At 41.7% G+C, this 14,733-nt stretch overlaps 1 protein-coding gene and 1 pseudogene across 3 annotated transcripts in view; both read left to right on the top strand.

The window, feature by feature from the left end:
- Positions 1–3,429: 3,429 nt before the first annotated feature.
- On the top strand, positions 3,430–4,113 carry LOC113629501 (translationally-controlled tumor protein pseudogene; annotated as a pseudogene). Its single transcript, XR_003436566.1, has one exon. The product of XR_003436566.1 is annotated as a translationally-controlled tumor protein pseudogene (transcript).
- Positions 4,114–8,940: 4,827 nt separating this feature from the next.
- RALA (RAS like proto-oncogene A) overlaps positions 8,941–14,733 on the top strand; it is a 76,757-nt gene continuing 70,964 nt past the window's right edge. Inside the window, exon 1 of one of the 2 annotated variants that reach the window (XM_027123969.1) lies at positions 8,941–9,162. The gene's annotated coding sequence lies outside the window, so the exon portion shown is untranslated. The remainder of the gene's footprint in view (positions 9,163–14,733) is intronic. The other variant, XM_027123968.1, reaches the window with a different exon arrangement.

A 14,733-nucleotide genomic window follows, 5' to 3' on the forward strand; every position in this document is an offset into this window, starting at 1 on the left:
AAGGAGGAAGTTTTAACAGAGCCTGATGATGGAATGGATGTTGAGGAAAACAGAAAATTCAAAGTAAACATGTAGATTTCTGGCTTCCGCCTTTGGGTGGGTGATTGCATCAGCTCAGTTCAGACATGCTGTGTTTGAGTTAGTTTCCTAAAAAACATCCAAGAGGTATCAACTAGGGAATTGAATACATAGGTTTCAAGCTTAGGAGTGAGTTCATGTCTAGAAGTCATCAACCTATAGAAATAAAACCATGGCATAGATGAGATAATCCAAGAGGAATGTGTAGACTAGACTAGAGTGATAGAGCCTTAGAGTTCCTTGAAATGGCAGTATTTAAGCAAAGACAGCAGTATCCAAAGGACATTATGAGTGGCCAGAAAGGAAACAAACGTTAAGTGTGGTTTTCCAGAAGCTGAGAGAAGAGATTGTTTCAAAAAGGAATGAACAGTCAACAACTTCAAATGCTGTTGAAACATTAAGAACTAAGGGATATCTTATAATAGGGATGATATTGGTGACTTTATTGCGTCATTTCACAGCAGTGTTGGGAATGAAAGCCTGACTACCTACGACTGAGGAGTAACTTGGAGGTGAGGAAGTGGAGATAGCAAGCACAGAAAATTCTTTGAAAATTTTTCTCTAGTGAAAGGAAGGAGAATTTGGGTAGAAGCCAGAGGGAGAGAGGATATGTATGAGGGAGACACTTTAAACAAATGAGAATGCTAATGGCAAGGAACCAGTAGAGTGAGAAGTTGAAGACACAACAAAAAGAGAGTAATTGATGGAGCAAGGTCCTCAAGTAGACAGGAGGAGCTGAGATCCAGAATCCAGACGGAACGATGGCTTTCTATTGTGAAAAGAATGAAGGAAGGGATGGTCATAGTTCAAAAGTTACAGGTTTGATTATAATAACTAATATATAGTTCTCACATAATTTTTAATTATTACAACACAGTATAAGTATTTTAAAATGTAGACAATAAGATTTTTCAAAGGTAGTGAGAATAATCAGGGACTATCTAAGTATTGCTATTAAAATCAATTAATTAAAAGCCTAAGTTTAAGTACTAATATTATTTAATAAAAAGATGTGATTTAGGGCTTCCCTGGTGGCGCAGTGGGTGAGAGTCCGCCTGCCGATGCACGGGACACGGGTTCATGCCCCGGTCCGGGAGGATCCCACATGCCACGGAGCAGCTAGGCCCGTGAGCCATGGCCACTGAGCCTGCGTGTCCGGAGCCTGTGCTCCGCAACGGGAGAGGCCACAACAGTGAGAGGCCCGCGTACCACAAAAAAAAAAAAAAAAAAAGATGTGATTTATAATCTAAAATAAATAAATAAAAAATAAAATTTAGACAATAATATAATTAACAATTACTTATTAATACTATTTTCTCTAACTCCCCAAGACTCAAAACATCTAGATTTATGGGACCTAGCCAGACATTCCTTCTTTTGTAAGGTGCTTGAGACAACATTTGAAATATAGTAAATATTTAATAAATGCTAATTTAATTCCCTTTCCTTGGCTGACTCTGGACTCAAATAGTCAGCTGCTTTCCTACTGATTGCATCTAATTCTTCCTTCTGGTTTCTCAGATCTGGTACTTTCTGGTCTAATCCTTGCTACCTACCAGAGTCCTCCTGACTTTATAAATACCTTCTGTTCTAGTCTATCCCTACCTCTACACTTTTCCAGGACAAATCAATTCATTTATGATAGAGTAATTCATTTTAATGAAGTATATTAAAGACTAAATTTGTATTCTACATGAAGGTATGAAGGTATTCTGTGTATGTGTACACACACACGCAAAAATCAGGAGCCACTAGAAATCGATGCTGGGTATGTGGTGATTCCTCTGAAAAATAATACAAATTATAAAATGAACAAAACTGAAATGGGTATCAATTTTCACAATGATAGATTCTGACCAAAGGCATATTTTCACAGACTTTGTCAAAATGTATCAAAGAGCCCTTTAAAATATCAAAGTGGCTTCTTCATTTACTGGTGATGAAAATGTACAATTTTATTTATAGTTAATAAGTATAAATACTTATTCAAGGTTGAAAGACTGAAGAAACCTGTAGAGAGGTAAGGAAATTAGATAGAACCAAGCATATCTATTACCTCATTCAAGGGAAATATTTCATTTGGATGATCAATCCAGGCAGACAATGGCTTCTGAAAAATGAATACTTGATTTCATAGCAGTAAAAATCAATTTTGGAGCTAGTTCAGTGATAGAAGGACAATGTAAAATACATCATCCCATGCACCTTAACTATATCTTAAATAAAATAATAGAAGAATACTACACAGCTGCAAGTCCAAAACTTCATTTAATAAGTATATTATTAACACTTCTCTTAATGTCAAAAAGATGAAAAGAAACAACATAGAAATATTTTCAGCTATACAAATTCAGGGTTTCCAAGAAAAAAAAAAATACTGAGGATGCCACTGTTATTTACATACAGTTTTTTTTCTACATAGAAAATGTTTATATCTAATTCAATTTCACTTTAACCCTGGGCAAAGTGAACGCTGTAATTAGACAACAGCATTCACTTAACATTTAACCTATTCATTTAACATTTATCACTTACATGTACTTGCCATGTGCCAGATATTGTTCTAAGTTCACTAAAATATTAGCTCTTTTAATCTTAAAACCATGTAACAGAACATGGTAAAAAGTTTTAATTGAAATTACTGTTTTTTCTCCACTTTTCCATCCTACCCCATCATATGTAATCAGTAAAAGGATAGCAAAAGTCCAGTGAAAAGCATTTAACTTGGACTTATAAGATTTGAGTTCATTTCTGGCTCTATTTAGGGTTCTGTGTGACATTGGATAAGTTACTGAAACCAGAACCTCCCAAACCTAACTGATGATCAGAATTTGAAGGAGGGTGTTATAGCTACAAATATAACTCTTTATATTTGTTATATTTTTAAATTTATATACATATAAGGCTTCACCCAAGACTTTCTAATTGACTTTGTTTAGAGTGGGACTCAAGAATCTGAATTTCCTTTAAAGCTTTACACATCTTCCTCAACTTATGATGGGGTTATGTCTCAATAAATCCATCATAAATTGAAAATATTGTAAGTCAAAAATGCATTTAATACACCTAACCTACTGAACATCACAGCCGAGCCAAGCCTACTTTAAATGTGCTCAGAACACTTACACTAGCCTACAGATGGACAAAATCATCTAACACAAAAAACTGCTTTGTAATAAAGTACTGACTATCTCATGTAATTTAGTGAATACTGTTCTACAAATGCACAAGTGAATGGTTGTCTGGGTGCAGCGTGGTTGGAAGTGTATTGGACTGGGAGCTGGCATTTCATCAAGAGAGAAAGAGAGGTGCCCTCTATATGAGGTTGGGGAGCGGCAGAGTCGGCCTTTTCCGCCCGCTCCCCCCTCCCCCGAGCGCCGCTCCGGCTGCACCGCGCTCGCTCTGAGCTCCGTGCTCCTAAGCTAGTGCCACCGTTGTCTCCCTCCAGTCGCCATCATGATCATCTACCGGGACCTCATCAGCCATGATGAGATGTTCTCTGACATCTACAAGATCCGGGAGGTCGCGGACGGGCTGTGTCTGGAGGTGGAGGGGAAGATGGTCAGTAGGACAGGGGGTAACATTGATGACTCGCTCATTGGTGGAAATGTCTCCGCTGAAGGCCCCGAGGGCGAAAGTACCGAAAGCACAGTAATCACTGGTGTGGATATTGTCATGAACCATCACTTGCAGGAAACCAGCTTCACAAAAGAAGCCTACAAGAAGTACATCAAAGATTACATGAAGTCAATCAAAGGGAAGCTTGAAGAACAGAGACGAGAAAGAGGAAAACCTTTTATGACAGGGGCTGCAGAACAAATCAAGCATATCCTTGCTAATTTCAAAAACTATCAGTTCTTTATCGGTGAAAACATGAATCCAGATGGCATGGTTGCTCTGCTGGATTACTGTGAGGATGGTGTGACCCCATATATGATTTTCTTTAAGGATGGCCTAGAAATGGAAAAATGTTAACAAATTTGGCTGTTTGGATCTATCACCTGCTCGCCATAACTGGCTGGCTGCTGCTTTTCATCCACACAACACCAGGACTTAGATGAATGGGACTGATGTCATCTGGAGTTCTTCGTTTTGATGTTGATTTGTTTGGAGCGGAGGCATTGTTTTTTTTGAGAAAAAAAAAAACGTGTCATGTAGGTTGTCTAAAAATAAAATGCATTTAAACTCAAAAAAAAAAAAGAGAGAGGGAGAATCGTGTCCATATGGCTAGCCCAGGAAAAGTTCAAAATTCAAAACTCGAAGCATGGTTTCCACTGAACGAGTATTGCTTTCATACCATCGTAAAGTCAGGGACTGTACAAATTCTGGTGAGCAGCAATACTTGGGAACCATTGATCTAGTAGTCTTATCCTTTAATCCCAACAGAAAAAGTATGAAAATATGTGGTTCACAAGAGTGGACATGAAGGGCAGGATTGTAAAGCCTAAATGTCAGACCTCCATTCTTTACACGTTCTCACTACAGTGGCCACAACAAAAGGGCCATCTAGAATATTTAAGTCCAAACAGAAACATTAGGAATGGTATCATACAAGTGACTGTCACTTACAGCACCTATGTAAACCTACCGCTTTAGGCCTGATGGCAATAAAATGAAGCAGGAAATGGAGGCAATGGTCTCACTGATTTCAGTTATAAAACAAAACAAAACAAATTATCTTTACCTGGATGTGCAGAAAATGGCCACACACACACACATATTCACACACCTAAAAGTTTCCAAGGTGATCTTTTTCCCCCTTAAAGTATTCAACTAATCATCACAATATACTTTTTATTTTCATCCCTAAAATATTTTGAGTACTAATGCCTGACACCATGAACATGAATAAAAGTAAGTGCCTGTCTTCAAGGCGATAGACACAGCCATAAACATAAGAACAGCAGTTTAAGTTTTAAAAACTTAAGTTTGGCTGAATTTTACAGATTCTACAGGCAATCAATCATAAGCCAGAAATGCTCATATTATAAATATGTTCTGGCATAACTGCCATATCAAGCTGGTAACCATCATATAAAGAACTAGAAGGAACAGTAATTTGAGAGCCTCAGGATAAGAGATGTGAGTTTGACTCTGCTACTTGACAATTTGTAGCAAGACTTTTCAGCCCTTAGGCAAATCTTTAAGCCCTCTGAACCTATTTTTTTGAACAATGCATGTCTTATAAAGTTGTGAAAATAAAATCAAATAATACAAATGTTAATGTACCATGGGTATTACGGACAATGCTTATAACTCTACTAGTAATAAAACATGTATTTCAAGTAGTTTAGAGATAAATTGCTAATAACCAACTACTTTCTCATCTGGCCCCCAATACATCTAGGAGGCTTTTGTTGTTACCAGTTACTACTATATGTGTAGCTTTTGTACACTGATATGTTTATAAATTGGTATACGATAAGCACATATATAAAAATAAATATGTACATTATATAGCCATGAATATATTTAAATGTGTTTATATATGCATACACCTTTCAAAAGAGAAATACTGAAGAAACCAATCTAAGAGGCAAAATTTCATCTACTTTAGGGATAGACACTGGACAAAACCTCAGAGGACTATGTATTTTATTTTGTATTTCTGATTAAACAATGATGAGAATGACAGAAGATTTATAGGAATGCTCACCTTCAGGCTACAGACAAACATGTAACTGCATGCTAAGTCTTATTATTCTATGGGGACGTGAGTAATGCTTTAATGCAAAATTCCAGTTAAATGACTGTAGTAGACTAATCATTAATTCTAAAACATGATTCTGACAAAAGCATACCTATCTCATACGTCTCCCCAATGTATATATTAGCTATAAGTAGCAGAAAATATAAGAATTGTAGTTACTAAAACTCTTCTCCTCTTACTTTTTACTCATACCATGTTAGTACATAAGGTTGGTTTATAAATAATTAACAATAAGGTCAATAAGAAACCTAAGTGTGTGTGTGTGTGTGTGTGTATTTATTATTATCATTAAAAAATTTTTTTTTGGCAACAACACACAGCTTGTGGGATCTTAGTGCCCCAACAAGCGATCTAACCTGGGTCCATAGCAGTGAAAGTGCGTTTTAACCACTGGACTGTCAGTGAATTCCCAAATCTAAGTATATTTTAAACCAGAACCTTTCATGTTCTTTGAGGTGCCCAGGCAGGAAATTTTGAAATGCTCATGAGTTCTACTGGATACTAGTGCTAATTATTAATAATATATACTTAAAATTATGCCCTTTCATCCAAGTACCTCAAAGAGCCTTTAAAGCATTAATTTGTTATTTCTTATCTCTGAGAGGCAGGCTGGTAGAAAGTTATTATAATCTCTATTTTATAGTCAAAGAAACTAGGGCATAGAGAGGTTAAATGACTTTGGTTGGGTCATATGGTGAAAAGAACTTTGGGACTCAAGATCATTGCTCTCATTTCTAGTTCAGTATATTATCCATTACATGGTTGGTCAGTACACCTAAATGTAATTTTATTCTAGGAAAATTGAGAATAAATGTATTTGAATAATCTAAGAACTAAAGGTGAGAGTTCCTCATTTTTTGTGTTCAAAAAATCCTGCTATGCAGGGGTATAGAATAACAACTAATAATTAGTCTTTGGTTTGCCACTGTACCTATTATTTATAGGGCTTTTGCTATATGTGGCTTTCTGAAGCTTCTGCTCGAAAATGATCCATTCTATTTCTGACTGCTTTAAGCTAGGTTAGCATGGCTGTGAACAAACAAGAATCAGCTGAGACAGGCTGGCTAACGAGCTTGAGGTTGTCTTTCATTGCGTTCCCCTTGCTCACTCTTAAAGCTATCCTCCTCCTAGCTCTCCATTCAACAGGTATTTGTGTAACCTACCATCCTCGATCCTCCATCTGTGGCTAGTTTAACTAACCTGTCTTGTCAATGATTAAATTTTAAAAATTTTAATTAAGGTAACAATGATATTATTTTATGATGCTATACTAGTTATACTTTTGTCATATTCAGTTTCTTGTAAGCCTAAACTTTACGGCCCTTAGAAGAAATATAGTCCTTAGAAGACCATTATGCCTATATCACCACATGGGGATATTTTTCAATGTAGTATTTCAGCATTTTTCCCAAGAAAAATTAGGGAGAAAGGAGAAGTGGCTTTGAATCTGTGCTCAATAAAGTGAGACTGCAGTTGGCTCGGATGTGGTAATACAAGCCTGTGGTGTTTGTAACTTCATATCCCAACCTACTCAGAGCTGTAGACCCACACAGCAACTGCCATTAGACACCACCATCGGTACTTAAAACACGTCAGGTCCAAAATGGCACTCATTTTCTGCCCCAACCCCATCCCAATCCTTCCTTATTTCATTTGGTAAAATACACCTTTATCCTCCCCCAAAAGCAGAACATCAGTATTGTCACTTCCATTCTTTTATCCAGCAAGCACCTGCTTCCCAAGAATCTATCATCATAACTAGTTGACTTGGCATCCTGAACATTTTAGGAATCCATCTTCTTCGGATACTCACTGCCACTCACATTATGGTTATCCTTTCTCTTGATTTCTGTAATGGCTCCTTGTCTGCAAGCTCTCTGCTTACCCTGCTCCTCCCCTCAACTAACCTGTCCTCCACCAACAGCTTAAATTGTCAGTCTGTCCAGGGTCATTCCTCTATTCATGGCCTCACCACGGCATGAAAGACAGTTCATGTTTGACTCCTGACTGCTTCTTCAGCTTCATCTTTTTCAGCAGCCCAGCCTTGAACCTTTAAGTCCTGTAATTACTACTCAGACTTCTCAATACTTTTTATTTGTTCCTTTGTTTCATGTCCTTTTTGTCAGGATCTGGATGTGCTGTAAAATCCCTTTTTGGTGCTGTAAAACCCCTGTTTATCTTGAAAATCTGACAGTTTTAGTAAACTCATCCATTCCTTTCTCTGTATACCTTGATATGCCATACTTCCAACCGTAATTATTTGCTTCCATTACTCTGGGCATCCCTTGAATGGACTGTGTCAAGCAATGAGTGTTGCTACTCAGGTGCGAGGTGGGGAGGGAGGAGGATAAGGGAATAAATGTCTAGAGTTAAGAGGGGAGCTGTTAACGCATGTTAGTCTAACGATCGATTTCGAACCTATGGAAGGATTAAATAAAGCAAACGATTTAGTGGAACTACTTCCAATTTAGGCTCCCAAATCACAGGATGGGGCCGCGGGATGATCTCAGTGCCACACCAGACATCAGACCCACTGTGTCGTAGTGGGTTCGAGAATCCTCAGAAAAGGACCCCCAACTATCCGCGGATGCGAGTCCTCCCGGGATCAGCTGTTAGACAGGAGGCCCAGGGCGGCCACCGAGACCCTCCAGCCAGGGCAGGCGACTGACCCGTCTCCAGGGATTCAGCCCGCGACAAGCCACGTCGCCGGTTCCACTCGGGAAAATCCCGGCCACAGGACGGAGTGGCCTAGGACGCCCCGGGAGAAGAGGCCGCCCCCTGGAAGCAAGATGGCGACTTCCGCTCTCCCCCTCCTTCCCCAAGAACCCCCTCATGGTCCCCAGAAGAGAGACAAGGACGTCGTGGCGCTGGCGCCGAGATCCGGGAAACTCTGCGAGGCCCGCGGCCCCTCCCGGGCCCCGGGGAGGTGACTTCACCTCGCCGGGCGCAGAGACCGGGGGTGGGGTCGCCCGAGAGGCAGTGCAGCCCGCCCTCAGCGCGCGGAGGGTGGACGCCAGCAGGCCCGCTCCCTCCGGCCATTGTTCTCCAGCCCCGGCCCCCACATCCTCCTCTCAGCCCGCGGACAGGAAGTTGCTTCCCCTCAGACTCCGCCCCGCTCCCAGCGCCCCGGAAGTGATCTGCGGCTGCTGCTGCAGAGCGGCCAGCAGGAGGGTGGATCTCCAGAGAGCGGGGCGCCCCGAGCCCTCCTCCGCCTCCTCCTGCCGCCCAGACTCCACCGCCTCCTGTCGGACTCCTCCTTTTGCCGCTCCCGGCGCGGAGCCTCCTGGACGACAAGGGCCGAGCACTCTCCAGCTGGAGCCAGCTCAGCCGCGGCTTCCGGAGCCCGCGGGGCGGTGAACCGGCTTGCGGTGCAGGTGAGCTATGCCCGCCCGGGCTGCCCGGGGAGGGGCTGGGGCCGCCGGGGCGGCGGCGGGGGTGTGTCTGGGCGGCGGCGGGCCGAGGCCCAGGCGCCGGGCCCGGACGCCGAAATTGCACCTCCTGCGTGCTCCCCGGGAACCAGCTACGGGACGAGCCTGGGCTGGAATCCGGGGCGCCGGGTTCGCCGCTGTGCGAGCGAGTGCACTCCCGAGAGCGGACAGTTGCGGCGAGGTCTCCCGACCCCGGCACCCCGTCGAGCTGGCCTCGTCGGAAGGTCACCCCGCATCTCTGTCCCGCCGCGCCGAGGTCCCCGCCTGGGCGGTGCCCGCAACCTGGGGGGACCGGTCGCCGCAGTCCCCGCGCCTCACTCCGCCCCTCTCCCTTCCTTTCCTTTCTTTCACTCCTTGTCTGTGTGCGAGCAGTTGCTTTTTAAGCGTCTCCGGTAGGGTTTTGTGCCAGTTAAAGGAATAGCTGTTTCAGGTGGAAGTCATTAGATGGTCCGCACTGAACTGAATAGCCGGCCCTGGGCTCTTGCACAGGTTTAGCCAATAATCGGGAATCAAGCCTCTGAAACGCGGACGAGAATATGGATATTTTGAGTGAGGGAGGTGTTTCTTCCGTGGTTCGTTCCTGAAGGTTTTCCAGAAGTGGAAGATGAGATTTGTGTGCTTTAGGCAAGGGATATGTGTGTAAGTGGGCGGGGGTGACGGCGCAGAGAGGTGGCAGTGTTGTTTCAAGGTTTAGGGAGAATTAGGGAGTTGACTGGCCTTTTCTCGGAAACCTGAATGTCCAGACTTGCGAGAGCTCATCCAAGTGTCATTGAGGTTGTATGAGAACTACAGGGCCACGCCCTGCCTGTCAAGCTGAAAAGCACCTAATTTACGAATTGTGTTTGGGGGCCGCGGGGAGGGGGACGGGGCGGGAGATCATTATAAAATATGTGTCATGAGTTAATTCTTGTCCTGGAAGTAAATTACAAGTTTAATCATGCTTCAAAAAGTATATACTAAATGTCGTTAGTGAACTCAGTTTTCACCAAAGGAATTCCTTTTAGCTTATGTTTACTAATGTATTTAAATATGTCTTATTCGCTTATGTTTTTGTCTCTATTAATGCAATATTATTATAAAATGACTCCTGTGACTCTGAAAACATTATTTTTAGATTATAAATTTCTTCAGGGCAGGAGCCATGTCTTACTCATCCCTGTGTTTCCATGTGATGTGGCCAGAACATAGAAGTTATTCACACAGCTCTTCAGTGAATGAACGAATGTGTAGGTGATCTCACAGTTGCCTTCCAGTAGTCATTTATTTGGGGGGGGGGGGGGGGGGGGGGCTAAGGTTTTTTTGTTTGTGTTTTTGTTTCAGTTTGGATGCAGATTTTGCTTTGTCTTTCTGTTCTTTAGCACGGTCAAAGGACAAATCAAGAAGAATCCTTTGCCATCCTTCCAAAACTATCCTCGCCTGAAAGATTAAAATTATATTTGGGATATTGTGATTGGGCATTATAATAACTTATATTCCAGTGTTAAATGTTTACTACTTGAGCTTTTTTGCCCAGGGTTATCAAGAGATTTCCTGGTGATAGGAAGTTTGTGTTTGGAGTTGATAACCATACCCTATCTTAATCAAATAGAGGAAATTGGGAGTTACCACTGTTGAGATAACGTGGTACATTGCAGAATTGCTTATAGTGGCTCATTTTTTTCCACGGGTACATGAAGTCCTTTGACATCCTCTTATGACCTTGACGCGATTTACCAGTAGCCACTTTAACACTTTTTTCCAGAGATCCAGGTGCTGTTCTCCAGTGTGTCTGCTGAGTGTGCAGTCATCTGTATCAATTATTTTGAAGTAATTCTTCATACAACACTTTCTTTGCAGTTAATTCTTCATACAACTCTTTTTCAGGGAAAAGGGGCTAATTACAGGAAAGAAACTTGTCTACCATTTGTGTGGGGAGATAATTTTTGTCTATAGATGGTTGGGTTATTTTCACTGTAGTGAGGTTCAAATAAAAAAGTGCTGATATCTTCTTTCGTCTCCGAATGTCTGGTCCTACACTGGTTTTCCAAGCTCAGCTTCTACAGAACATAGATAAATGTACCAGTATCACTTCTTGTGTATGTATGTGTCAGTGTAATATGCATTTGTACATGGGTTGCGAAGACAATCACTTTTAAAATACTGGAATAAGAGGTTGTGAATATTAATGGGGAAAAAGATTATGATTTTGAGGAAGTAGGGAGACAGTTCATGGTTTTCACTGTTTTATAAAATGTTTTAATTTTAGACACTAGGGAGAGTAAAGCCTGTAATTTCTTATCTCAGTGACGTAACCACTATACAGAGGTCAGATTTCCCTTATTTCAACAACTCTCTTGGTAATAACAGTCCTCCTACATTGATTTCCTGCCAAGCACTGTGATAAGAGCTTATAATTTTTAATCTCCACACTACTGCTGCAAAATAGGTAGTTTTTCCATACTTTACTAAGGCTAAGGGAAGTTATTTGCTGGAAGCTGGGCCACTAGTACGTAATAGGGTCTGGATTTTAAAGTAACAATTTCTGAGAACATTGGCTATTGCAATTAATCCTAAAAGACTGAGAAAAGAATTCGATTCTGATTGAGCTGAGCTTTAAGAAAGCAAAGATACTGATCTCGTCAGTACTCTTGGCCATCACATGGGGCCTGGGGTAACCAGTGACCCTGGCCAGGTGGCCTCAGATAGCAGCCAGTCTTCTGTTTATGACCTTCCTTCCACATGTTATAACCTTCTGCGTGTGCCACGATGAAAAAATGGATGGGCATTGTTCATATAAGTGTCCTGGGAGAGTAGAGTATAAGGAACTCAACTTTGGTGTTTGATTATTACTTTTTACCTTTCAAGTACCTGAATAGTCCCTATTTGAGAGGACTGTTGGAGACCTGTTTGTAGTGACTTTTCCTGCAATCTTGTTTTTTTAGTTCTTCTTGGACTGAAGGACAAGGGGGAGAGGTTGTGGGAGAGTGGAAAAAAAGCAGAGGTGTAGACATGGATCTGTTTTTACCATTTCAGACCATATATTATTTTCTCTTTGGGTTTAGTATGGAGGCTTAAAGGTGGCAGAATTCTTGTAAGGGTCTAACTCCTCTTCGGTGCCAGTAGAATTCTCTTCACTCTTCCCAAGGCTGTGCACTTTTTAAAAAAAAAAATGCCCTTTTCAATGGGCCTAATTCTAAGGATGTGTTCATCTCTTGGTTTAAAAAAGAAGTGTAGAGCTCAAGTTAAAAATAGCTTATTCTCCAGCCCCTATTAGTAACAGTTATTCTTTGTGTTTTTCTGTTTGTTTGTTTTTTAGCTCTAAAACACCTTTCTTACTACCCTATTGCACTCATAACGATTTGGTTACAATATAGAAAAAATTCAGTTAAAGCTCTGTGAGTTCTTAAAAGATGTTTGAGTAAATTTTAGAAGAGAATTTGCATCTTTGATTTAATTATACCTGAAGGTGAAAACTTATTCCTCGACATCAAGAGGGCATTCTGTACAAGCCAAGAAGCAAGCTTCCAGAAAACATGTTAGTATTCTTAGAGGCCCTCACAGCTAGAGGCCTGTATTAGGTTCAGTAGACAGACGTAAGGCTTGACACACATAATCTCCTTGAAGTCTGGGATCTAATTTCATCGCAGAATTCACTTATTGAAACTAAATATCAGGGTTTGTCAATGTCATCTTGGAGAATAAAACACAGCAAGATTATGAAACGACTTCTACTCCCAGACACATTGTGAAGGTGGGGCAAAGATCCCCAGTTTCCACAAAGATCATGACCGTAGTCTTCGAAGCCACGGAATCTGTTGCTTTCTTTTGCGGTTGAGAAGCTAGCATAGTAATCCATTGAAAATGAGGTTGCCCCACTACTGAGTAATTGCAGACGCTTTAGTTCAGCTGCCCTGTCTAGATCTATTCTGCATTATTGTAGCAGCTTTTTAGCCTCTGGTTGGGTCCCCCCCACCCAATCTTTTTTCCACACTCGGTTAGAGTATTCACGATACTCCCCTGCTTAAAACCCTTTCACAGCTCCTTCTTGCTAATTAATACAATCCAAATTCCTTTTATTTCTTTTTTTTTTTTTTGCGGTACGCGGGCCTCTCACTGTTGTGGTCTCTCCCGTTGCGGAGCACAGGCTCCGGACACGCAGGCTCAGCGGCCATGGCTCACGGGCCCAGCCGCTCTGCGGCATGTGGGATCTTCCCGGACCAGGGCACGAACCCGTGTCCCCTGTATCGGCTGGTGGACTCTCAACCACTGCGCCACCAGGGAAGCCCCAAATTTCTTTTATTCTTAATTTCATATATAAAAAAAACTTTTAAGGTCTGCTCCTTACCTAACTCTGTAGCCTCATTTCTTTTTTTCCAGGGTCTTCAGTTCCAGCAATCCAGGCTTCTGGAATGCTAGCGTTCTTTCAGTCCCTCATTTCCTCTTCCTGTGATTTTTAACCACTCCTCCTTCCCCCGGCCTAATATACCCCTACTTGCCCTTCAGAACTCACTTTAGCTTATAACTCTTCAAAAATTGTATCTTGATTTGATTTTTTCTCTCAACTCCATCCTTTCAAAAAAACAAAACAAAACAACAACAACAAAAAACAACTTTCAAGACTGGGCTAGGGTTTCCCTGGTGGCGTAGTGGTTAAGAATCCGCCTGCCAGTGCAGGGGACATGGGTTCGAGCCCTGGTCCAGGAAGATCCCACATGCCGCGGAGCAGCTAAGCCTGTGTGCCACAACTACTGAGCCTGCGGTCTAGAGCCCCCGAGCCACAAGTGCTGAGCCCGTGTGCCACAACTGCTGAGCCCGTGAGCCACAACTACTGAGCCCACATGCCACAACTACTGAGCCTATGTGCCTAGAGCCCGTGCTCCGCAACAAGAGAAGCCTCTACAATGAGAAGCCCGTGCACCCCAATGAAGAGTAGTCCCCGCTCGCTGCAGCTAGAGAAAGCCCGCATGCAGCAACGAAGACCCAACGCAGCCAAAAATAAATAAATAAAATAAATTAAAAAAAAAAAACTGAGCTAGTTGCTCCCCTTGCGAGCTGCCATAAAATCTGTGATAGCACTTACTACTATGGACAGTTACTTCATTAGCCTATTGTAAATTTTGTTGACCACAGTCTGGAGTAACCGCGTATCTCCAGGTATACATGCCCTCTTAAAAGTCTTCACAGGACTTTATCAGAAGTTCCCAAACTTTCTCAGTTCATTACATCCTTATTATATCAGTAATTTTTTCACAGCATCCCTAGGTTAGGAGAAACATCTGATGGTTTAATTTATTAGTTTAGGTCCAAACAACTTAATAAGTATTTATGTACTGACAATTTAGTAACTATTTGAAAAAAGTAATACACAAATTGAGTAACTTTAATTTTTAACTACATAGTACTCCACGGTTTATTCAACCATTTCTCCTGTATTTGGACACTTAAGTAATACCCAGTATTTTTCAATTACAAGTGGTGTTGTAATGCAAATCTTTGTTTCTTTGTATTGTTGGAAGTATACCTTCAGGATAAACGTAT

Source organism: Aethalodelphis obliquidens, unplaced genomic scaffold (genome assembly GCF_003676395.1).
Source record: "Aethalodelphis obliquidens isolate GAN/ISIS:26980383/991018 unplaced genomic scaffold, ASM367639v1 scaffold27, whole genome shotgun sequence".
Classification (NCBI taxonomy): Eukaryota; Metazoa; Chordata; class Mammalia; order Artiodactyla; family Delphinidae; genus Aethalodelphis; species Aethalodelphis obliquidens.